This window comes from Marmota marmota, unplaced genomic scaffold (genome assembly GCF_001458135.2).
Source record: "Marmota marmota marmota unplaced genomic scaffold, marMar, whole genome shotgun sequence".
In the NCBI taxonomy this organism is placed as follows: domain Eukaryota; kingdom Metazoa; phylum Chordata; class Mammalia; order Rodentia; family Sciuridae; genus Marmota; species Marmota marmota.
Genome location: NW_025999977.1, coordinates 8,988,439 through 9,012,681, shown reverse-complemented (window position 1 = coordinate 9,012,681; position 24,243 = coordinate 8,988,439). Strand labels below are relative to the sequence as shown.

Here is a 24,243-nt window from a genome sequence, read left to right as displayed (position 1 = left end):
AATATTAGGTTGTTGCTAGAAAGAAGGATGCAAGTATAGAACTACATAGAAGCCAAAAGACACCATGTAAGGGAGCTTCCCCTGAACAGGTTGCAACATTTGAACATCAAAACAGAAGTGGCAATAACAATAATAAGTGAGTAATTGGAACAAGTCTAGACTGTAAAGCATCATTTTGATGCAGAAGGAGGAATGCTAACTAAAAGTGCATACAAATGTTGTTGCCCTACAAAAATACGATGTTTTGGCTTACTTTGTTATTACTTTTTTTAATATTTATTTTTTAGTTTTAGGTGGATACAATATCTTTATTTTACATTTATGTGGTGCTGAGGATCGAACCCAGTGCCTCCTGCATGCTAGGTGAGCACTCTACCACTGAGCCACAACCCCAGCCCCTGTTACACTTTTAATAAGTAAAAAGGTACTGATCTGTACAGATTTTTTAAAAAATTTGTATACTACAAAGTATTTTTGTGTGCTTGTATAGTTTTCTATCTTATTAGCAGGGAGAAGTATGCAAAAATTTGTCAAATAAATGAAACAATTCGCCAAACGTTGGGACCTACTTATTTTCCAGACAGGATTATTTTCTCCATTGTATTGTTACCAAACTACTTTGATTATTTGTTCCTGGAAAGACATTTTCTGCTGGTATTGTTTGGACCACAATTTCCTAGCTATACTCTTACGTATTACCTGATCTTCTTAGGGCTTGACACATCCAAGAAAATCTTTCATATCTATAAAACACACTATTGACCAGAAGATGGCTCCACAGAGCAATAAAAATCATTTGAAATGATTTAAGTCTGATATATATGTAAATCATTAGTGCCAAAAAATCTCTGTATGAATTGTTTTTCATAATCATAATAAATTTAAATAATTTAAAATCAAACATTTGACTTGTTAAATTAGGTAGGCTAAATGTTTTGTTGAAATTTTAGAAGCAAATACTTTTCAAGATTCATCATGAAGTTGCCATTGTTAACTTCTGCCTCAAAATTTACCCATATTTATAGAAAACTAGCTTGATACACATAACAAGAGAAAATCCTCTGGAATTAATTGCCATTTTTAAGTATCATCTTCTAAACAATGTAAACAAGATCAGGAATACTCAGCCATTGTTATTTATTCTGATCTAAAAGTAATGTGATGCCTAGAATAACAAATGTACTAAAATATCTTCTAGATAGGCCTTCAATGAGTTTTAATTTAAAAGACAAATTAAGCAATTCAGAGTAAGGTTCATTCTTCAAAATAAATCTAAGAGTAAATATACATACAATATCAATTTCCCTTAAAGTTCTTATGTACTACAATTTACTTTATAATCACAGTTCTGGGGAAAACAAAAACTATTTTTTTTCTAGATTTTACTTATACATTCTTTCTTGTTCATTCAAACAGCTAACTTTATTGAATACTTGCTCTGTGCTACACAAGTTTTTTTAGGCACTTTATGTATATGGATTCATTTAATTCTCAAAGCTACCCTATGAAATAGATATCATTATTATCCCCATTATTTAGATAAGGAAGCTGAGGCACAGAGATTAAACAGTCTAAAATCAGACATATGATAAGGGGAAAATGCAAACTCTGGTGGTTTGGATCTAATTCTGATGGTCTCCTATGTGTTTATTCATCAGAAAATATTTATTGACAGATTATGGGGTACACATTGCTCTCCTAAATGTCATACAAAAATACATACACAATCTCCATCTTCAGTGCTATCATCAAATTAGCGAGGATAGTAATATAGACCTCTCCTTTGCTATTGTGGAGGATTAGATTTAGGACCCTCAAGGATACCAGAATCTGAAGATATGCAAGCAAGCCCCTTATACAAAAAGACTATTATTTACAAATAACCTACACCCATCCTCCCTGTATACTTTAAATCATTTCTAAATTACATATAATACTAAATACAGTGAAAATGCTATATTACAGTCATTATGCTGTAGTATTAAGGGAATAATGATAAGAAAAAAGTTTGTACACGTTCAGTACAGACATTAATTTTTGAATAGTTTTCCATGAGCAGTCAGTTGAACTGTGGATATAAAACCCACGTACGTGGAGGATTGACTGGATTTACATTGCAGTATGCTTTATAGTTTATTGCAATATTCAAATGCCCATAAATATTAAAGAACTCTTTTTAAGAAAACAGTGTAGAAGATGGTACAAGCTAGTAATAAAATACCACATTAGTGGCACAGACAGTAATTTTAACAATAAAGATAGGCAAAAGAAATGATGTCTATAGACTAGAGTAGGCCAATATCATTTTAATGGAGGTGTTGAGAGTTGAGTTGAGGTAGGCCTGGACAGTGGTAGAAGACTTGGGCATGCAGGGGGAAGTAGGAAAGGTGGTCATTTGGCAGCCCCCTCCCCCCCACAGAGACTATCAAGGAACCAGTTCAAAGACCTGATCAGAATAGAGTGCAAGGTAGGTTGTGAGAAATAAGGTAGGGTAGGAACATTCTTTGGAGTCTTTTGAGTGTTAGAATTGTTAGAAACTAAAAGGGCAAGTAATTGATAAGTAATAGCTAAGAACACAGCACATTCCTGGGAGCTTATTTAGCTGCTCAAGGTCAGTATTACATTTGCAAGGGAACCTTAGAGTTGAAAATGCTATTAGAGTTAAGGATTTTGCAATTGTATAAGTCATTTATGGATTGATGAACCTTTCACTAACGGTTATGAACTGTTCTGAAAAAAAAAATCCAGAGCCACTTGATTTATGCATCTATGCTAATACTATTTCATAAAAATTAATGCTGTTTTTCTGCTTCATTTATGATGCCTTTATACTAATTTGTCTTTGTGTATTTTAAAATTATTTCCTGCACATACTAGGCCTTTATCATTCCGCTCACTCTCTCTTCCAGCAAAGGTACTTTAGCAGAAACATTTACTAACACAGGGGTTAAGGTTATACATGAAAATATATGTCTCTTTTATGATTTAGAAAAAGAGTTGTCTTCATGACAAGAGAACCAGGAGTTCAATTGTGTGAAGGATAGTGAAGGTATTGTCTAACATCGTTTAGAGTAGATCAATGATTGATGAAGTAACCCAATCTGAAATATACCTTGCAGAAAACTCACTAAATTTTGAAAAGAGTAGGGTGGTCAGCCTATAAAGTAGAGATTCCAAATGCGAGTTATTAAGACACCTCATAATCTTTCTTTGATGTGGAAACCACTTCTTTTCTCTTTCCTTCTCTCAAGTATTGTAGGACAGTACTTACTGTTTAAATGAAAGGACATTTTAAAAATCACTCTTAACTTGAGAATTTACTCAAAATAGAGTGACACTCTTGGGTTACAAAGCTGTAACGGGAGTTCTAAGCCGGAGGCCCAACTCTGGGGGTCCCAGTGAATTTGGTCTAGCCATTCACCCCAGAAACCAAATGGAATGATGAAATGCACAAAAGGAATTTATTCCATAGAGCTGTATCGAGAATACAAGGGGGATCCAGCATCCTCAGCCCTGTCTCTGGGAGTACTGACATGAGCTCCCAGATTATATAGGCCAGAGGGCCTATCCTATATAGTCCAGAGGGCATTATCCACCAGCATCGGTCAAACTGTGGTCTGGTTGATCATTATGTCAGGATTGGCCAAGGAGGTCCTTATCAGCAGCAGTAAGAAAGTTGCTGTTTCAACTCAACACAAGATGTTATCAATCAAATCTGTTGTTCCTGGAATCCAAAACGACTACAGGAGAGAATAATTCAGAGAAAAGAACAGGTCAGAAAAGCAGGATAGTGCTAATTCTGTCAGGTTTAGGGCAGTGACTTTTGATGCTACTCAGTGGTCTAGACATCTGCAGACCCAAGTGAAGTCAGTGCTCTTGCAAAATCAGCCTGAGTCCCTGTTATTAAACTATGACTGGAAAGCCTTTAGGAAAGCAGGAAATAATTTCATTTCATTACCACCCATCTACATATTGAAAATGTGACCAAGGACAAAATCTTGGGGATTTGATCCCGTGTATTGACAAAGCCTAGCTCTACTAAATAATCTGTACTGAAATTTCTTTACTTTTAAGAGTGGGAAGCATCGGGAAGGAAGTAAGATAGAATTCTGAGGCTTTGGTTCAAATCTACCACTTGTGTGAGTAATACAGGTGAACTATACCAGGTGCATAGCAGTTAACACCAGTGAGAGAGAAGAGGGGGACAGTGACATTTCTGAGATCATAACAAATAGTTTTTCCAAGTTTAACCTATGAAAGCTAAAGGTAAGACAAAAAAAAAATACTGATCATAGTGAGAAGGGTTCAAATTCTATCTGGTCAAAGGTTATAGGCCAAGTTCTGAAAGAAAAAAAAATAGTTCAGTGGAAAATAAGAAACAAAAGCAGGTAAATGCAGTAGCAACATTTTTAGAAACACCAATCAATATAATTACAGATTCAAACTTTTAAATGAAAGTGTAAAGTATTTTGGTTTTGCCTTTTTTCTTATACTTATTTCCTCCTTTTTTATTGTTATGAATGTGGGAATGAGAATCCAAGAAATGACAGAAGAGAGATAGGCAATGAATGAGAAATGGAGAAAATGGTTTCTCATTTCTTTGTCTTCTATATTTAATTACACATTTTGGTATTTCTTTCCAAGGCATATATTTTTAATAAATTTCATTCAATATATTCTATTTTTACTTTGCTATCTTGAAGATGAGGCAATTTAGAAAATTTAAGATTATAGCTATTCATATCCCCAAGATATGGAAACAATTTATGTATCCATCGGTAGACAAGTGGATAAAGAAATTGTGTTCTTTATACATAGTGAAATATTATTCAGTCCTAAAAAGGGAGGAGATCCTGCCATTTGCTACAACATAGATGGACCTGGAGGACTATTTTGCTAAATGAAATAGGCCATACACTGAAAGAAAAATATAGTAAAATCTCACATGTGAAATATTTAAAAAGGAGATATATCCATCGATCTATCTATCTATTTCCAGGCTGGAAAAGGGAAATGGAGAGATGTAGTCCACAAGATACAAAATAGCAAATATGTAGGATGAATGAGTGAAAACATGTACAACCTGAGGAATATAATTAATGATAGTATATTGTATTCAGAGCTTTTACTAAATGAGTAGATTATAGTGGCTCTTGCCACAGGGAGGGAGAGTGAATATACCAGATGATGAATATGTTAAATTTGTTTCATTATAATAACCATCTTACTATAACATCTGGTATACCTTAAATCTACACAATAGAATTTATCTTGAAAAAAAAAAGACAAATGCAATGGGAGAAGGATGTTTGTTTCAATATTGTTCATAATACCAGAAAAGAACATTCTGTTCAACAATGGGACCTTGACTAAATGCATTATGCCACAGCCAAACACTCTAGCCATATCCAGTCTTTAAAATAGCAGTGTAGGCGCTACCGATATACAGCTCAGTAGCAGCATGCTGCCCTAGCCTGTGCAAGGCCCTGAGTTCAATCCCCAGTACTGAAAAAAATGTAGTAGTAGTCATAGTCGCTGGAGCTAGCCCTCTAAAGTCCTCATTACCTGCCTGGTATTGTCCTAAGTGCTTGGCAAATGTTGACTCATTTAAATATTCATGACAGCTCTGTAAGATAGGAACCATTATTTATCCCCACATTACAGATAAGGAATCTAAAGTAATCATTTCAGTTAAGGGACATATCCAAGGGTCACAGTAAGTGACAGCCACGATTGAAATTCAGATGGGGTAACTCCAGAGTCCTCTGTGAATTGTTAGATAGTAACAAAGAAAAATGCTAATTATTTATTATTAGGAAAGAAAAGCAGGCTGAAAAAAAACAGTTTGAGAGACCTAACTCCAATTCTGTATCAATTATTTTTAAAAAATCAAATGACTATACACACAAAGAAAAATTATCACAAGGGTACATACACATGTTATAATGTTAACAATACTATCTTTGAGAGGTTTTCTTATTCCCTTCTTTATATTTTTCTATATTGCCTATCTTTTCCTTAATAAAAACTATAATTTTTTTAATGAGGAAAATATTCCCAAGACAAAATGGATTCTTTTGGTAAAATCAGGTCAACAAATGTGACTTTTATGCACCTTCTGGTGCGAAGCTGTGGAGAGAATGTCACCTTCTGGAAAAAGCTGTCAAGGGATATGCCTAGATCATATCGTGCCAAACCTTTTGCTTCAGAGCAAAGTGGGCTTCAGACTCATTAGTGCATAAAACCAGTGCTTAGGAGGTGAGCTCTGTGGAGCAAAAAGGAGATGTTAGAATGCTGAATCTGGTGGGGACCTCCAGTTTCTTAAGTCTAACCCCTCTCAGCTGGTAGGCACTGAGGCTGGAGAGGTTATCCATGGTCAAGTCAGGTAACTTCTGGGTTCCCTTATAGAAAAGGTCATTAGCCCTATGAAACAGAACTCAGCAGGAAATTTTACACATCCTTTTAAATTTAATCACAGAACAGCATGGCAATAGCAAGAGGGCATTGAATCGATTTTAATTTTTTCACCGAAGTTCACTGAGAAAAAAATGGGGGGAGAGAGGATGGAGAAAGCTCATGGATGTATCCCAGTAAAGATTTACCCATATTAATTTTGGGCAGTTCAAAATAAGCTGTGATGGAAAAGAATCTGTCACAGTCAATGACTCGGACTCGTAGCCCTCCCTTCGGAGGCTGTGCTCTACAACAGGGCTGGGTTACAATTCAGAGCCTGTGTAGGTGACCCAGAGTTCTTGGACTTCCAGCCCAGTCTGGATTTCCTGAGGGAAGCTATTACTTATTCAGGCACCACCCTCCCAGAACATCACAGTGACTCATGTGACGATAGTGGAGAAGGCTGGCAGTCTAAGCAACATGGTTTCCCAAAGCTTGACCTTTCCAGCGGTTACTCCCATGAACAGGGCCAATCAGCAAGTTCTGCCCATAGAGCAGCCACTGCCCTTAGCTCTCCACCCTAGCTGGGCATCATTCAGTATTTCTCTGATCCCGTGGTCTCACTGCTCTCTCTGGCTCACTGATGAGGTACTACCTCTAGAGGGCAGTTCAAAGCAGAGCTTTTACTGAGTTCTGAAATGGCTGCACTTTGCAGATTTTTTTTTTTTTTAACTGTTCAAAATGTCTTAGTTTGCTTTAGTAAGACAAACCTATGTTTCCTCACAGAATGTCACAATTTTAGCTGCACTCTTGAGCAATTTTCAGAACTCCAGGAGGCAGACCAAATACGTACACAAGTATTTACAAGGAAGAATATGATGACAGCTACTAGAGTGGCAAAGAAAGACAAAGACAAAGGCTGAGGTTCAGCTAAGGTGGTGAACAAAATTCTTTGAGGCAATGGCTTTTGAGCTGGGCCTTAAAGGTCACCTGGATTTTTACAGACTGACTTAAGACAGGAGTTGCAGGGGAAAGGATATATGGACAGGAAAATGTCTAAACAAAAGTTTTAGTTGAGAAAGAATGAGTTACCATAGCATAGCACAGTGAGAAGTTCTGCTGTCTAGAATAGAGGTATCCTATAGCCAAGGTAAACTAGGAAAAGATCACTGAATCTAAGAAACTATGATTTCCGTCAATTGTAAGATGCAATCTAATTTTAGAGACATTTCAATGCCTCTTTTAAAAAAAATGTTTCTTAGAATCGATGAGACACTTAGCTGGGGTCTTATTGTAGAAGGTCTCGAAAACCAGGTAAGAAATGGAGATAAGAAAGCTTGGGGCTGGGGCTGTAGCTCAGTGGCAGAGCACTTGCCTAGCATGTGTGAAGCACTGGGTTCCATCTTTAGCACCACATGAAAATGAAACAAATAAAGGCAAGCTGTCCATCCACAACTACAAAAAATTAAAAAAAAAAAAAAGAAAGAAAGAACAAAGAAAGCTTTTGAGCAGGGCTGTGATGTTGTGCTTTATGATGATGCTGTAGTTGCTGTGGATAACACTGGGGTAGGACGTGCTGTGCGAGAATTACTGTGTTAGTACAGGCTCAAGGGAATTAAAGGGGGAGTGGTGGGAATGGGAAGGGTCAGACATGAGAGTCTTTTCCAAGGAAAAAATCAAGTGAGTCAACTTCCCAGACATGGTGACTGAAAGAGGAGACAAAAATGAATTCCAGATGGATAATGAAGAAGAATCCGGTAAGTCTGTCATTTTAATTTATGTTTGTTACTTATTTATACTTCCTAGTTACAATTTTTTTCCTTTCCTGATTTGTACAAGATGGTAGAGGTTTTGTTATTCCTGTCTTCCCCTATTTATAAAATTTTGATTTCCAAAAGCAAAAAAACAAAAACCTCCTAAATAAAAAAAACAAACACAAAGAAAAGGGATGGGGGTATATCTCAATGGTACAGTGCTTGCCTAGCATGTGCAAGACCCTGCATTCAATCCCCAACACTGAGAAAAAAAAAAACCAAACTTTTTATTCCCATCTTTATAGTGCTAATGGTGGCCCTTAAAAATTTAAACCTATGCTTTTACATCAATATCAAAAATTAAGTCATCCATTCTCCAACAGAATGAAAATTTTAGCTGCCTTTCCCCTCGTCTCACCCCCACTTAAGGCTTTGGTAATATCTTCACATTTGGAATTTTATTTAGGGACTAGATTCATACACATTTCCTATCTAGTCATGGCTCCTATTTGATTGTGCTGTGCAAAAACACCCCCTATAAAAAGAATTGTTTCAAACCACCAAACATATATTAAAACTTATGGAAACTTCCATCCCAAGCCCTGCTTTGACCTTCAGTTTATGGTTCCTAACTACCTAAATTCCTAACTACCTAAATTGAAATGTTCAATTTGCAACACCACTATGATTTCAGTTTCCCTAAAGGTTATTTTAACTCTACTGATCTTAGAGTTCTCATGGTTGAATTAGCATAATTTTTACCTTAGGACAAATACTTCTAGAATCAAGTATGCAGTTCTCATGGCTGCCCCTTAAGGAAACCACAAAAGATATTCAGAAGGTGTAGAGAGGTACAGTAAAGTTTTTGAAAAGAAAAAAAAAAAAAGAAAAGAAAAGGCTGCTGCTGAGTAGGGACCAACAGAAATGATGAGGGCTCTTGAGTTCTAGAAAGCAATGACTTAAGAGGGTCTATGGTTAAAACTTTGAAAATCAGGAGGCAAAAATGAGATACATCAATTGGTAGAATCCCTACAGTAACTTTAGAACAGTTCTTGCAACTTTTAAGAAATAAATTTAGAGAACAATCAAAACTATAGTTTCACCATAGGTAGTTTTGTTAGCTTGTTTTTTCCTCTAAATGGACTTGTTACCCTTTCCTGCCCTGCTCTAATCCTGGGAGACTGACCTTATATGGACAGCATCAAAAAATCCCCCTGGCTTCTACTTTATGATTGGGTTTAGTGAGTGGGATGGGGACGAAAGGCACTGTAGCAGGAGACTGGAAGGTAGAGGAGAGGGAATTGGGGTATTTACTCCTCAGCTCTTTCCCTACCATAGCACCCCAAATTGGCTGAGACTATCTACCGAATGTCAGCCATCTTATCAAACAGCTCTCCTCATAATCTTTCTGAGGAAAAGCTTCTTTGCTTTCTCATTCCAGATTTATGGGCAACAACAGCACCTCATTGTTGCTAAACCCATGACTGCCCATGACTTATACATAGTGCCTACTAACTTCTCTCAATTACCTGCAGGCAGTATGTCATGTCTTTGCAGACCCATACTGAACCCTGACAGACACTCTAGCAGACCTAGAGATCCCTGTAACTAAGAAATGGTAAGGGTAGAAAATACAAATGTGAAAATGACCATGGATAAAAGAGACTAACCCAGGGCTGGAGTTGCGGCTCCCTGGTAGAGCACTTGCCTAGCACCTGTGAGGCACTGGGTTCGATCCTCAGCACCACATAAAAATAAAATAAAGGTATTGTGTCCATCTACAACTAAAAGAAATATTAAAAAAAAGACTAACCTAATTTGGGGAAGTAGGCCAATATTAGACCATTTTGAGATTGTATTTTTGAGGTCAAGGGGCACCTATTGGGCTGAATGGTTGTGTGGAAGTAGACTTTTTCTTTTTAGAGAATGAATGTTTCCACTATCAGTCATCCTGGGAAGCAGATCATCCCCATGTGGGACATGGATTGAAATTACAGACTGTAGGAGGGATTTTGGCCTTTCTCTGTATTAGAGGCCAATTTGGTCCTGGACTTTGAAGTATGGAGAGGCCTGAAGCCAATCAGTGCTAGTGCTGAACTGTCCCCAGGGCAGCAGCAACACTGAGCTTCTGTTTTCCTCAGGAACCGCAGCAGGAACAACAGCAGTTCAGAGGAAACCAACAGCATATTCTGTGAGAGACTTCAGGTAAGCAAACTGTAGGCCCCAAAGGTATTGCATCCACATTGTACCCCACCAAAAACTAGGGAACATTATCAAAATGTCCTCTTTGGACCACAGGAAAATATTTCTCTTTCCTGAGACTGAAATGGGAGTAATAGTAGACATTAGTGGAGAAAACTGGGCCTACGATAATAGAGCTTTCCTGAAGATCAAAGGCTGAGAAGTAGGAGAGAGCTCTCTTATAGAGCCTAACAAGGTAGCATCAGTGAAGTAAGTTTCAGATAGGGTGGAGAACACTTTGAAAGAGTTAAATCTCCAGCAAATGGGCTGGTAGGAGAGAGTGCTGCTCTATTTTTGGTATAAACTGGCAGGATGCTTTCCATTGCCATAGACTGGCAAGCTGGGCATCTATGGGTAACAGAAATAGTTTCTAAAGGGTTAGGTAAATCCTATGTCTGGTGAATTAATAGGAGTTTACTGATGGAAGCTGAAACACATTCCTGACCTTTTGAGATTTATACTAGAGAAACCAGGCTTCCCTTCCACAAAACTCCTTTGGTATTGCTGCTGGGTCAGAAAGAGGGATCAGATGGGAATGGCAACATTGATGGATGTTTGTTTTTATTGAGGTTCTGCAATTCATTTTCCCTGTATTAGATAGAGGAATAATTCTTGGGGCTTTCACAAAGTTGATGTGATGCCCTGATTCCTATTTTGGTTTAATAGGCTTAGAATCTTATAAGGGCCAAAAGAATTCTTCTTAGTCGTATAAGCCTTGTGCTTTTACCAAGATCTTGTCCTCTGCTCTGGAAAGAGGAGGAAGAGCGCTGTGTGCCCTCTGAAAGGACATCACCTGACAAACCCTAATGTAATGTAGAGCCTGGGCTCAGTTTATATGAGCAATGAATCCAAGCATCATCCAAAAATATTGCTATGCATTATTAACTTGGATCAGATGCATTCTCCAAGATTTTTTAAAAAAATATCAAAGTAACATACTGTTTTGTAACAGCTGAAGAAGATAAATCACTAAGAGATGATTTTCATATGAGGAATAATTTTTCCTGTCCTTGGAAAATGTTAATTAAACTTGAGGGCTCTGATGAGCATAGTATCTTAAGGTGATAACCCTGGGATATGGAAAGATTGAGACTTAAGGTTTTAATATAAATTCTTCTATGAACCAAATCTCCTGAATAAGTTTGAAGCCTGAAGTGCCGGACTGTCTCCTGTCTGCTACAACCAATTATGTACAACTGGGTTTCTCCACAGGTATAATCATTATTCTCAGGAATTTCTGAGCTCCCTCAAGGAGAAGCCAGAGTCAGTTCTCCCTAATCTGTCCCTATAACATCTGACCAAACAGTGCATCTGCCTAACCCCAAGTTTCCCTGTCTCCCTGTCCTCTTTTGACCTTTCTACTTAAACCTGAAGTCATTTTCTCTGAGAGCATGTGACTCAGGCAGCATAATGTCAGGGATCAGGGCTGAACTATTATAGACACAGTGGATTAGCAGCCAAGGAATGATTCCTCTGACTCGGGCTATCTAAGGTTCTCTGAGGATTCATTCTCTGGCAACCAGACCTCTTGGACTATAATAGCCTTATAATTCTGAGGAGTAATCCTGAATTACAACATGGCAAGATTCATGATGGATGAGCTCATTTTTCTGGGTGCACTATTTGGGCATGTTATCTCAAATATTATCAATCTCCAATAAAGGGAAGCATTTTTGTTTCTTATTCATTCTATCTTAACTCTGTTATGGTTGCATTACATGGTACACAATGGCCAGCACAACTTGGTCGAGCATAGAAAATTATAGGGTTGGTGAAAAGTTTTCCTAAGCCTTTTATTGGCACTAGAGGATGGATGTGAGTTACATATTATTCAGGACCCTGCTACACCTACAATAATAATGTCATAAAAGGAAGGTCTATGAAGACAGTCAGAAAACTGGACATAAGGCATGAATTATTAAAGAACCAGTCTATTTCTCCAATAGGCAAATAAGTCTTTACATCAATTTGCCCATAACAGACTAGCAGTTTCTAGGAAAACAAGGAGATGTCTTCCTATAGGATAATCAAATGAAATTTAATTTGCTAAAATTGGTCAAATATTCAAAGCATAGATCCTTAGGCTCACAGGAAGAAAGGGACATAAACATGAGTTCTGAAACTTCCCCAGAATAAACCTCATCAGAATTGGCTTTCTCATTTAAAGCAGTTCTCTTAATTGACTTTGAGGTTATCAGGGGTAGCAACATGGCCAAAGGGGCATTAGACCTGCGCTGAGTGCATCATCTTAAAGAAACAATATGGCAAAAACTTGACTGGACTTGGAGCTGGTTTAAGATTTCCCCTCCTGGTATTTTATGGAGCTTGTGGTTATTGTTGCTGTTGTATTTGGTTCTGACTGTCCAGGAATAGGAGTCAGTTGGATAAAACACTGTCATTGCCAATAATTCTTCAGAAAATTTCCCTTAGGTTCAGAGAGTTGTTCTCCCCTTGCTAAGACAAGTTCATGAGTACTGTGGCTTCCCTTCCTTCCTTCCTTCCTTCCTCCCTTCCTTCCTTCCTTCCTGTTGTAGATGGACATGATTGCTTTATTTTATTTATTTGTTTGTGGGGCTGAGGATAGAATCCAGTGCCAGACAGTACTGGCGTTTTGCCGGAAGTAATGGTTGAGAGGCGAGCCATTAAGATGATGATATTAAGTTAAGCTGTCTATAATTGCTGTGAGGAGATGATTCTGGATTGAAATAGGCTGTGTATTCAATTGTATATAGACCTCTGCTGTCCGCCTCGGCGCCCACTACTTTGGAGTTCTCGTGGGATTCCTGGGGAGTTCGCGTTGGTGGGTGGAGTTCCGGTGGAGGGAGTTCCGGTTGGTGTGTGGTGTGTCCCGGAGAAGACCGCGTCCCTGGCGTTCGCGTGAGTTCAGAAATAAAGTTTGTTCCTGCTTGAGTGGCTTGTGATTTGTGCCCAGCCAGACCGCAGCACAGTACAGTGGTTTTCCTTTTAAAAAATAAATGTAGGGAAATAGTTTCGTAGTTCCTCTAAAGTTTAAACATAAAATTCTTATGTGACCTAGTAATTCTTCTCTATGTATCTAAAAAATTGAAACAAATAACACTACTACACAAATGTTCATAGAAGCACTATTTGCAATAGCCAACAGATAGAAACAACCCAGATATCCATCGAAGATTGAATGGCTAAACAAATTGTGGTTGATATATACAATAGAATATTTTTCAGTCATTAAAAAAAACTAATGAGGGCTGGGATTGTGGTAGAGCTCTCGCCTCGCACGTGTGAGACCCTGGGTTCTCAGCACCACATAAAAATAAATAAACAAAATAAAGATATTATTAAAAAAACTAATAAAATACTGATACATGCTACAGTGTGGATAAACATTGAAAATACTATGCTAAGTGAAAGCCAAAGGTCACACATTGTATAATTCTATTTGCATACAGAAAGATAAACACATCAGAACAGGAAGCAGATCAACAATATCAAGGGCCCTGTGGTTGCAATGGAGTTTCTTTATAGGGTGATAAAAAATTCTTTTGGAATTTGATGTAGTTGTTGCTTATACAACATTGTGAATGTTCTAAATGTCACTGATTGTTCACTTTGAACTGGTGAATTTTGTGTTAGATGAATTTCAACTCAGCAAATATAAATTGAAAATAAATGCCAAACCAGCACTTTCTTCAATTGTCTATGTTAAGCACTATTCCACTCAGATTATCCTTCAGTCCTAGGCAGTAGGACTATAAGCCCTATAAAGAAAAACCATACCAGCCTTTGATAATGAGACGCTATTTCAGCCACCTGTAACGCCAGATTCATAAAGAGAAGCCTGACAAGAGAGAAATGATATCCAGTCCTCATATTTGTTGGCAGCCATTTCAAAATAGAAGAACCATTCATTTCTCTGACAGCTACAGAGCTCAGGATTAAATTTTTTTATGCTTCACAAAAATGTACTTTCAATAGAAAATTGATATACCAGTTTTTATGAAAAGAAATCTTGCAATTGGTGATCTGCAGAAGAAAAATGACCTATTTCTGTTGTACATTCCTTTGCATTAAAATCTTAATGCAAAGATAAAGGTAAGAATTCTCAGTGTCAGGGGATGTCAGGATTGCCATTCATCACAAAACCAGAAGGGCAAGAAAAATAATTACAACTTTGGGAAATAGATCCAGTGAGGGCTAGAGGAAAAAAACAAAAGAAAAGAAAGACAATGGTGTGAGAATTTGGTACCTGCAACCTGAGGATGTCACATGTGTTGGTGACCCTCATCCTCCCTGCCCAAGGAAGGAGGAAAATGAGTCTAACTACCCAGGGGGGCTTTTGATTTGGCATTAACATGTTCTTGCTTTAAGAATTTAAAAGGCTGAAATAAGACACTGAGAGAGGCCACAGTTGTTTCCTTGGGAGATATTTAAGACTCAGGTGAATACACTTTTCTCTGGGAAGCAGATGGATCTGGGCTCTGAAATGACAGTCCATTCCTCTGATCCTAGGATAGCCATAACAGATCAGGAGAGAGCAGGATAGGACAACTCCTTTCGAGTATCTCCATTGACCTTTCTGCCTGGACCTGATGTAATTCCTTCATGATTAACTTCTTGCTGACCTATCTTTAGTGGGAATAAAGATCAGAGTTATGATTTTTTTATAAAGTGGTCTTTCAAACAGTAGAAGCTGATTGCAATAAACTCATCTCCACCCAGATAAATTTTCAATTTTCTGGGTTTAAAAAAAAAAAAAAAACACCTTAATCCTTAACTTTGTTTTTTATAAATCCATTTGATCATCTTTGTGGCATTCTTATCACTGTTTTAAAGCTTTTTATTGTCCTTTGAAATCATCTATATAATTGGGCAGCCAATTTTTAGGAAATAAACAACATTGCTTTCTGAATAAATACACTAAAATAACAGAACATTTGAGTTGTCTATCCATTTGGCTTAAGGATGGTCACTATTGCTCAGTGGGCCATAGATGAACCCTTGTTTGGGAGAGGTTGGGTTGTGCAGTCTGCAAAAAATATGTTGTATCATTCTAGTAGTAATTAGATGTTTTCATCAAATCAGCATCTTCACACTTCCTTAGATACTGTCTTAAAAATAAAGCAATAGTATCAAAGTAAGATTGTAAACTTAAATATTTGAACAACAAGTAATAGTAACACTTGCCTTTATTGCTTTTCTGTGTCTTTAAGACTCAAAGGTCGCAGTGATTGACATGCAAAGTCTCTGGACACCTTTTGGTGGGGGAAAAGGTCAGCATGTAGATTACTCAACATCACAAGTCACACTCAGTTTTTAGAATTCTAGTGTAAAAGCTCATGCCATAGGCTAGATTTGTTCCTCCAACACTTAATTTTTTACCTTCAAGGAAAATTACAGTGTATCTTTCTTTGGAGTTTCTAACAAAAATTTCAGCTAGATTTTGAGTAATTTAGAAAAACAAATGACTTTTTGAAAAAAACAGGGAAGAATGTATAATTAAATTTATTTTCAAATAATAAATGCAAAACTGAAATTGGTTCATCCTGAAGGGAGAAAAAAGAATATTGTTGGGGCTGAGGATGTGGCTCAAGCGGTAGCGCGCACGCCTGACATGCGCAGGGCGCTGGGTTTGATCCTCAGCACCACATAAAAATAAAATAAAGATGTTGTGTCTACTGAAAACTAAAAAAATAAATAAAAATTAAAAAACTCTCTCTCTCTCTCTCAAAAAAAAAAAAGAATATTGTCATCTATAGAGCAAGAGATTGACAAGAAAAATGCAATGTAGAATTTAGACATAAGACACAAGATGGGTCTAGCTCAAACCATATTGGAAATATAATTTTTTTTATATATATGAGTCTGAGGACTCAATGAATTAGTGTCATTTGTGCAAGGATTGTTATGCCAGATTCATGGGACCCCAATAGACCTCCAGGAGCCGAATCCGATACAATCACACAAGAGTCTTTATTGCAAGCTTGAGCCTGGACTCACGACCATTCCCGACGCAGGGGTCCCAGGAGTGAGTCCCAGTCCTTTGTTCAGTGAGATTTTATAGGTTTTGGGAGGATACTCTATGCGTCACAACATCACACAGCAAATCATTCCATACCGCGGGAAAATCAAACAACAACTCTTAACATTGATTAGCACATTTAATGGTGGGAACAAGTTGGGTAGGGGTGATTGGCTAGTACAAGAAGGGGGTTCGTTTGAACTGATTGGTTTAGGCCACGAGGGGTGTACGTGCTAAACTACATGGTTTCCCAACATGTTATCAACACCATAAACTACTTGGAGATCATCTGGCATTCCAGGTATTTTCCCTGTCTTATGCTGATTGGAGGTTGCTAGGGGGGTTGCAATAGGTCCTCACCTAGCCTAACTGAGTCAGGGACACCTGGCGCCACAGACCTCTCCTGTTATTTACAGACAAACAACTCAGCAGGGTGGGTATGTACTTAGGAGTGCTCTGTGGGTTTTTCCGAGGACAAGGGTCATGTCCCCTTCCTTAGGACAGGCCTTGAGGTAGAAGTTCTGTTATTTATTTATTTTTTAAAAAATGGAGTCACACTAGTTTCTCAGGATAAGCCAAGAACTATTCCAGAGGTTAAGCCAAGATGAGAACTGACATGGGGAACCTGATCACAGAGCCAAGAGCAGAGCTTCAGTCCAGGACAACATTCAGTTGGGAGCTGAGGCTGTAGCCAGATATCTCAGGCAAGGACAATGTTGGAGAAAGAGTGGGCATTATGAAAACCTCACCTAATGCTTTGATTTTTAGCTTTGAAGACTTGGGTTTTTGTTTGTTTTGTTTTCACCTACCCAATGGTAAGGGTTTGATGGTAGTCCCCTAACAGATATGTAACGCATGCGAATGTGACTTTTTGTATGGGAAAAGAATCTCCACAGTTGTAATTGGGTTAAGGGTATTGAGATAGGATCAATCTGGACTATCTGGGTAAAACCTGAATCCAGTGACAGATATCCTTGTAAGAAAGAGAAGAAGAATATAGACAGAGAGGCAGAGTCTTTCGTAGTATAGTCACAAACCGAGGAACACCTGGAGCTACCAGAAGACAGGAGAGGTGAGACAAGGTTCTTCCTCACAGCCTTTGGAGAGTGGGCTACTGTCTATCTCTTGAGTTCAAATATCTGACTTCTAGAACTAGGAGAGAATAAATCTGTGTTGTTTTAATCCTCCAAATTAGTCGCCATTTGTTACTGCAGCGCTAAAAGATGAATAGACCGATAACACTGTAGTTCTCAATCCAGAACCACATATGATTTTTAAGAGCCCCACTTGACAATTTATCTCTGCAGCCTCCTTCCTGACACACCACACACACACACACACACACACACACTCTCTCTCTCTCTCTCTCACACACACACACACACACACACACACACACTTTACCTTATTAGCTTAAAAGAAAGGCCCATGGGGTGACAGTTTGGTGTAAGACTCAGGGTTCTAACCAAGGATACGTCTGTGCTCATATCTGCTCTTTGGGTCAATATCCCTTCTGGATACCAAGTTGCAGAACTATTTCTGATACTTATAGGAGTAGCAAAAATAGCAGCTACAGGAAAAATCCAATATTACTTAATAAGTGAGATTTATTTTAAGTATTTTTCCCCAAAATATGACATATAAAATTATGTCATAATTTGGTAATAAGAAGATGTAAAGCCAGGGATCTGATTAACTTGCCTTCTTGAAGATCCCTCGGGGATGACAAGCTCTCTTAAGACTAAGTCCAAATTGTCTCAAGAAGGACTATTCTATACACTGGGACTATCGCATGGATTTTTTTTTACAGTTGCACATACAACTTGATTGAACTTGAGAACAGAAAGTGTCTGGTAATTTGGAACAGTGATAAAGATTTACAAGTTACTCCTGTATATCAAGCTCCCAGTCTTCAATAGATAAATTTATCAACACTAACACCAATTCATGGTTAAATTTAGAATAAAAGTTCTCCACAAGTTGGGATCTTTGTCTGGTTCACTGATGCATGAACAATGCCAGTCACATTAAGTACTCAATATTTGTTGAATGAGTTCAAACTCACTCAAACCTCATTTAAAGAAAATTAAAATACCCAGTATATAACCAAACATGCTTTACTTAAGAATCATGCTTTGAAAGTATTCATGTTAATAAATTACTCATATTTGTTTCTATGTCGTGAACACATTTAAAATCATCAGTTATTGAATGGATATCTATGGCCTTTTCTGTAACCTAATGAAGCCCTAAACTATCATCATGCAGGCCAAGACTGCTGGCAACATATAGGCAGAGTCTTTGATTGCATTTCAAAGTCAAAAGATGCTGTATCTGGGTAACTTATTTTATCATTTCAAATTATTTTATTTTACTTTATTGGTACTGAAGATTGAATTCAGGGGATCTTTACCATTATACTGTATTCCCAGACCTTTTTATTTTTTATTTTGAGCTAGGGTCTCCACAAGTCACTTATGGCATCACTAAATTGCCAAGATTGGCCTCAAAGTTGCCTTCCTCCTGCCTCAGCCTCCTGGTCACTGGGATTACAGGTGTGTGCTACCATGCCAAGCTATCATTTTAGACTATTGATATCTTTTCTTGTTTTCATCAGTACTGATAGCTCTTTCTGTTGAAAGAAATGATGTTAGAGGTGGAATCAGGAATGGTTGGTTATTTTCACATGATTAAAAATAACCAATAAAGGCTTTCCCAGGAAAATAATGTCACCTCCCCTTTTGCTCATGACCAACTGATAGTAACAGAATTAAAACAGTGATTCTTCTTGCTTTCTGACAGAGATTCCTTTATATGGTCATTCTAATTTTAGCTCATTGGCTTTTTAAACTGTACTTATGATTATTTTTATATAGGAGATTGGGCTTGCCCACATTTACTAAAAGACATCCAGATTGCTACCAGAAAGCAGAACAGGAACAAAGTTTATTTTAATTTAACAGTTGTTCTGGTATTGGAGTTCACCTTACCAAAAAAAAAAAAAAAGGAGCGGGAAACTAACAGCAAGAAGATAAGTGTTAATTGAGCTGCCCGTGTGTCTGATACCATACCAAGAATAATCTCTAGTGATCCTAAAATTTAGGATCAAACTGCCTGGGTTCAAACCATGGCTCTGTTCCTTACTAGTGTCCCTAGATAAGTAAGTTAGTTACTCTCTCTGTGCTATGCATAATAATATCATTATAACAATGAGAGAAAAACAAATCGTGACATGAATAGAAAAATAACAGGATTAAGAGAAAGGAGGGATACAAAAATCTATCTGGCATGATTCCTTGATTGCCTCAAGGAATTTATAGACAAGAGGAGTCATAAATTATAATTCAGAGTACTCACTTTAAAAGTATCACTAGAGGAAAGAATCCAAGATAGAGGAATAGAGGAGATCACATTCCTGGCTGCTCTGCGCCAAGAAACCTAGAAAGTAGACAGGCAGCCTCTCCACAGGGTGGGGGAACAAAAAGTGGGGGTGGGGTGTGGGGGGGTGTACTTCACTGGAACCTAAAACTGAACATTCAAAGCAGATCAGGGACACAGGAGGTTGGATATAATAAAATAAGGAAAAAATCCCCAGTAGCACAGCTGCTGCCACAGTCTGGCTGGAAGCTCCAGCCAGAGAGGTCCCTCTGTGAGCACAGTAGAGGGATAAGGGACTTAAAGGAACCCACATTTTGGGGAGGCCTGAGGCCTCTGGGTACAGAGCATTTAGATATCAAGGACATTGCCCTGTGAACCTGAAGGACATGCTGCAGGATATCTGTGTGGGGGAAAAGAAGCCCCTGTCTCTCCAGGTGGCATCTGGAGGACAAAAAAAGGAACCATTTTGTCAGTGCAGCATGGGGACTGGCAACCGAGGAAGCTCATCCTGGCAAACCCGAGTTTGGCCTGAAATACAGGCCCAGTAAACACATGCTACATGACATAGAGTGTGCTTAAGTAACCAGAAGAAAATCAAATGTGGAGAGAGGTTTACATAGGGGACAACTGGTCATGGAAACCTACCCGGCTCTACCCCTCCCCCTCCAATTCGACTGCTTTCAGGACCAGCTGGGAGAGACACAAACGGCCTAGAACTCAGAAGTGACTGGGCAGGAGAAATTGTTTGGAGACTGAACCCAAGACCTGGAAACAAGGGATCGCAGGTGACATAGGGGACTAAGAATTGGCTCCACATGACTGAAACCCAGGGAAGCCCTGGAGTAAAGTCCTCCAGCACGGACCAGCGAGTACTGCACCCTGAAGTTGTGCTGATTTAAAATCTCCAGACCAATTAGCATTCAGTGAAGAGCCTGGAACCCACCTAAACCTAAATCCTGCCTCCAGGAACTCTGCCTATGGGATTATGTCTCTTAGTCCAGCAACCCAGAGGATGGAGCATCAACCTCCAGAAGACCCCACTAAAACTGATAAGTAGGGAAGCTGAGAATATTTTGAACTCCAATAGAAAGAATTCTTTAGCTTTTCATCAAGATTTTTTTTTTTAATATTCTTTTTCACTGTTTAATTGTGACCTTAATGGTATATGGATATTTATACAATTTCCTTTTTTTCTTCTCATCTCTAGCATTTTTGAAGTCAGTTATTTTACATGGATTAGTTTTTTATGAACTAGGATGTTTGATTAGTATATATTCCTTTACTTTTATTTTAATTTTTTATTTAAATTTTTGCTTTATATATATTTTTCTCCAACCTATTTTCCTTTTTTTTTAAGAGAGAGTGTGTGTGAGAGAGAGAGAGAGAGAGAGAGAGAGAGAATTTTTAATATTTATTTTTTAGTTTTCGGCGGACACAATATCTTTGTTTGTATGTGGTGCTGAGGATCGAACCCGGGCCGCATGCATGCCTGGCGAGCGCGCTACACTCTTCCTTTAATCTTTCACTTCTGTCTTCTCTCCTCCTCCCTCATAATCATCACACCCTATATCACTTCTGTTCTATCCCTGTCCACCATTTGAAAATGTAAACCCTTCTGCAGACTTGCTGTTTTTATTATAGGCATAACTGTTTATTGTAGACATCATAGTAGGAACTATTTTGTTTAATGCTATAAATCGTTTGCATGGTTGTTGTTACTATTTGTCTCTCCTTAAACAGTGAGTTACTGGAAACCTTCAGAGACAATATAAGTCCATGGGGTAGAAATACTACTGCCTCAAATCCATACTGTAGACAGGTAGACACACAAACAACATGAAAAAACAAGGGAACAAATCACCCCAACAAATCAAGATACTCCAATAACAGAATCCATGGATACCACAGTAGAAGAAATTTCAGAGGAGTTTAGAATGTACATAGTTAAAATGAGCTGTGAAGAAAAGGATGATGTAATAGAGCAAATACATGTAGATCACTTCAATAAAGAGATAGAGATTTTGAAAAAAAAAACCAGAAATACTTGAAATGAAGGAAACAATAAATCAAATTAAAAATTCAATAGAAAGCATCACCAACAACTAGACCACTTGGAAGACAGAACTTCAGGCAATGAAGACAAAATATATAATCTTGAAAACAGAGTTGACCATGGAGAGAAGATGTTAAGAAACCATACACAGAAATTCCAAGAATTATGGGATAATAAGAAAAGACCAAATTTAAGATTTATCAGGATAGATGAAGGCACGGAGATACAAACCAAAGGAATGCACAACCTTTTCAATGAAATAATATCAGAAAACTTCCCAAATCTAAAAAATGAAATGGAAAATCAAATCCAAGAGGCTTACAGGACCCCAAATGTGCAAAATTACAAATGACCCACATCAGAGCACATTATAATGAAAATGCCTAGCATACAAAATAAGGATAAAATTTTAAAGGCTTTGAAAAAAAATCTGATTACATATAGGGAGAAACCAATTCAGATCTCAGCTGATTTCTCAACCCAGACCCTCAAAGCTAGGAGATCCTGGAATAACATTGGATGCCAACCAAGAATCTTATATCCAGCAAAAATAAGCTTAAGATTTGAAGATGAACTAAAAAGCTTCCATAAGAAACAAAAATTAAAAGAATTCACAATCAGAAAGCCTGCACTTCAGAATATTCTCAACAAAATATTCCATGAAGATGAAATGAAAAAAAAATTAAACAGTGAAAACCAGTAAAAGGAGAAACTACACTAAAGGAATAGTCAATTAAAGGGGAAACTAATTCAAATTAAAAACTAGAAATCAACCAAAATGACCAGGAACACAAATCATATCTCAATAATTAAAATTGAATATTAATGGCCTAAACTCACCAGTCAAAAGACATAAACTGGCAGACCCGACAATATGCTGTCTCCAAGAGACTCACTTCATAGGCAAAGACATCCACAGACTGAAGGTGAAAGGATGGGAAAAAACATATCACTCATATGGATCACATAAACAAAAAGGGGTTTCTATCCACTAAAATAGACTAAGTTATATAAGCTATATAATTGTAATTATACAATTGTAATATTACCTTAGTACATTTTTAGCATCTGTAGAGTTGGCGGGGTTTTTTTTTTGTGTTTGTTTGTTTGTTTGTTTAGTTGTCAATGGATCTTTACTTTGTCAACATGTGGTGCTGAGGATTGAACCCAGTGCCTCACATATGCTAGGCAAGCACTCTACTACTGAGCTATAACCCCAGCCCTGCATAGCTTCCTTTCCTTGATAGCATCCTTTCCACTGATATTATTATTATTATTATTATTTGCTTTTTTCTTGATTAGACTTGTTAGATTTTTAACAACTTTTAGCTGTATAATTTTTTAAATTTCACATATTTCTGCTCCTACTCTTATTTTTCCTTCCTACTACCTAATTTGAAAATAATTTAATTGTTAATGTAGCTTATTTCTTATACAAATACTTTAGTTATAAGTGTTCATCTGAGTACCATTTTGTCTCAGAGATTCTGATATTTTAAGCTTTTATTGTCACTTAGTTCAAAGCACTTTTTATTTACTTTTCCTGTGCTTTCTTCTTTGATCTGGGAGATATTTATAAGTGTGCTGTTTAATTTTGAAGTAGTTGAGACATGAGGGTAGGGTTCAATATCTCTTAAGGTGATTGATTTCTAATGTAATACATCATGCAGGAAACACAGTATGCACGATTTCACATTTTTAAAATTTATCAAAACTTATTTTATGACAGAATATAGTCTATCTTTATTAATTTGTCATTTTTGTGTATAGTTTTCTATAAATAATAAGTAGGTCAAGGTGACAGTTAAGCCTTCTATAATATTACTACTCGAGAGGGCTTAAAGTCTCCAAATATGATTGTAGCTTTGTCTTTCTAGTTTTACTAATTTTTACTTCATGTATTTTTAAATTTTGCTATTAGGTACATACACATTTAAGATTGTTATACTTTCTTGAAGAAGTTACCCTATTATAGTTAAGAAATGTTCCCATGTTCCCATTTATCTCTGAAAATATTTTTTCTTGAAATTTATTTTATATTAATACCTCTAATTCAGATTTCTCATGATTATTTTCTCCTTCTTTTGCTTTTTTGCTTATTGATGTATTGATATTTAATGTGTGTGACATATATATAGAACATATTTTTTGATTTTTTACATATGTTTAACATCTATACCTTTTAATTACAATATCTAGTTCATTTATATTTAAATTAATTATTGATATTTTTGGGAAAAAAGAACATCTGACATGAAGGTCAGTGGAAAATTTGGTAAATGATAGATTTCATAACGTAATATTTTGGAAAATAGTTTGAATTGTCCTGCTGTCAGGCTCAGAGAGAAGATTATTGGAATGCTTTTGTTACAATTGTTCATTCTCTCACTTATCATATGGTAAACAGTACCAGATTTATTTTATTG

General features: G+C 37.2%; 1 protein-coding gene and 1 long non-coding RNA gene across 4 annotated transcripts in view; one reads left to right on the top strand and one right to left on the bottom strand.

Moving 5' to 3' along the window:
* The window catches only part of LOC107137246 (WD repeat containing planar cell polarity effector), a 487,063-nt gene that overhangs the window by 384,354 nt on the left and 78,466 nt on the right, over positions 1 to 24,243 (bottom strand). The window lies entirely within an intron of this gene.
* Positions 10,014 to 24,243, top strand: part of LOC107137244 — a 38,574-nt gene continuing 24,344 nt past the window's right edge. Inside the window, exon 1 of the long non-coding RNA XR_001502838.2 lies at positions 10,014 to 10,352. This is a non-coding gene — a long non-coding RNA (uncharacterized LOC107137244). The remainder of the gene's footprint in view (positions 10,353 to 24,243) is intronic.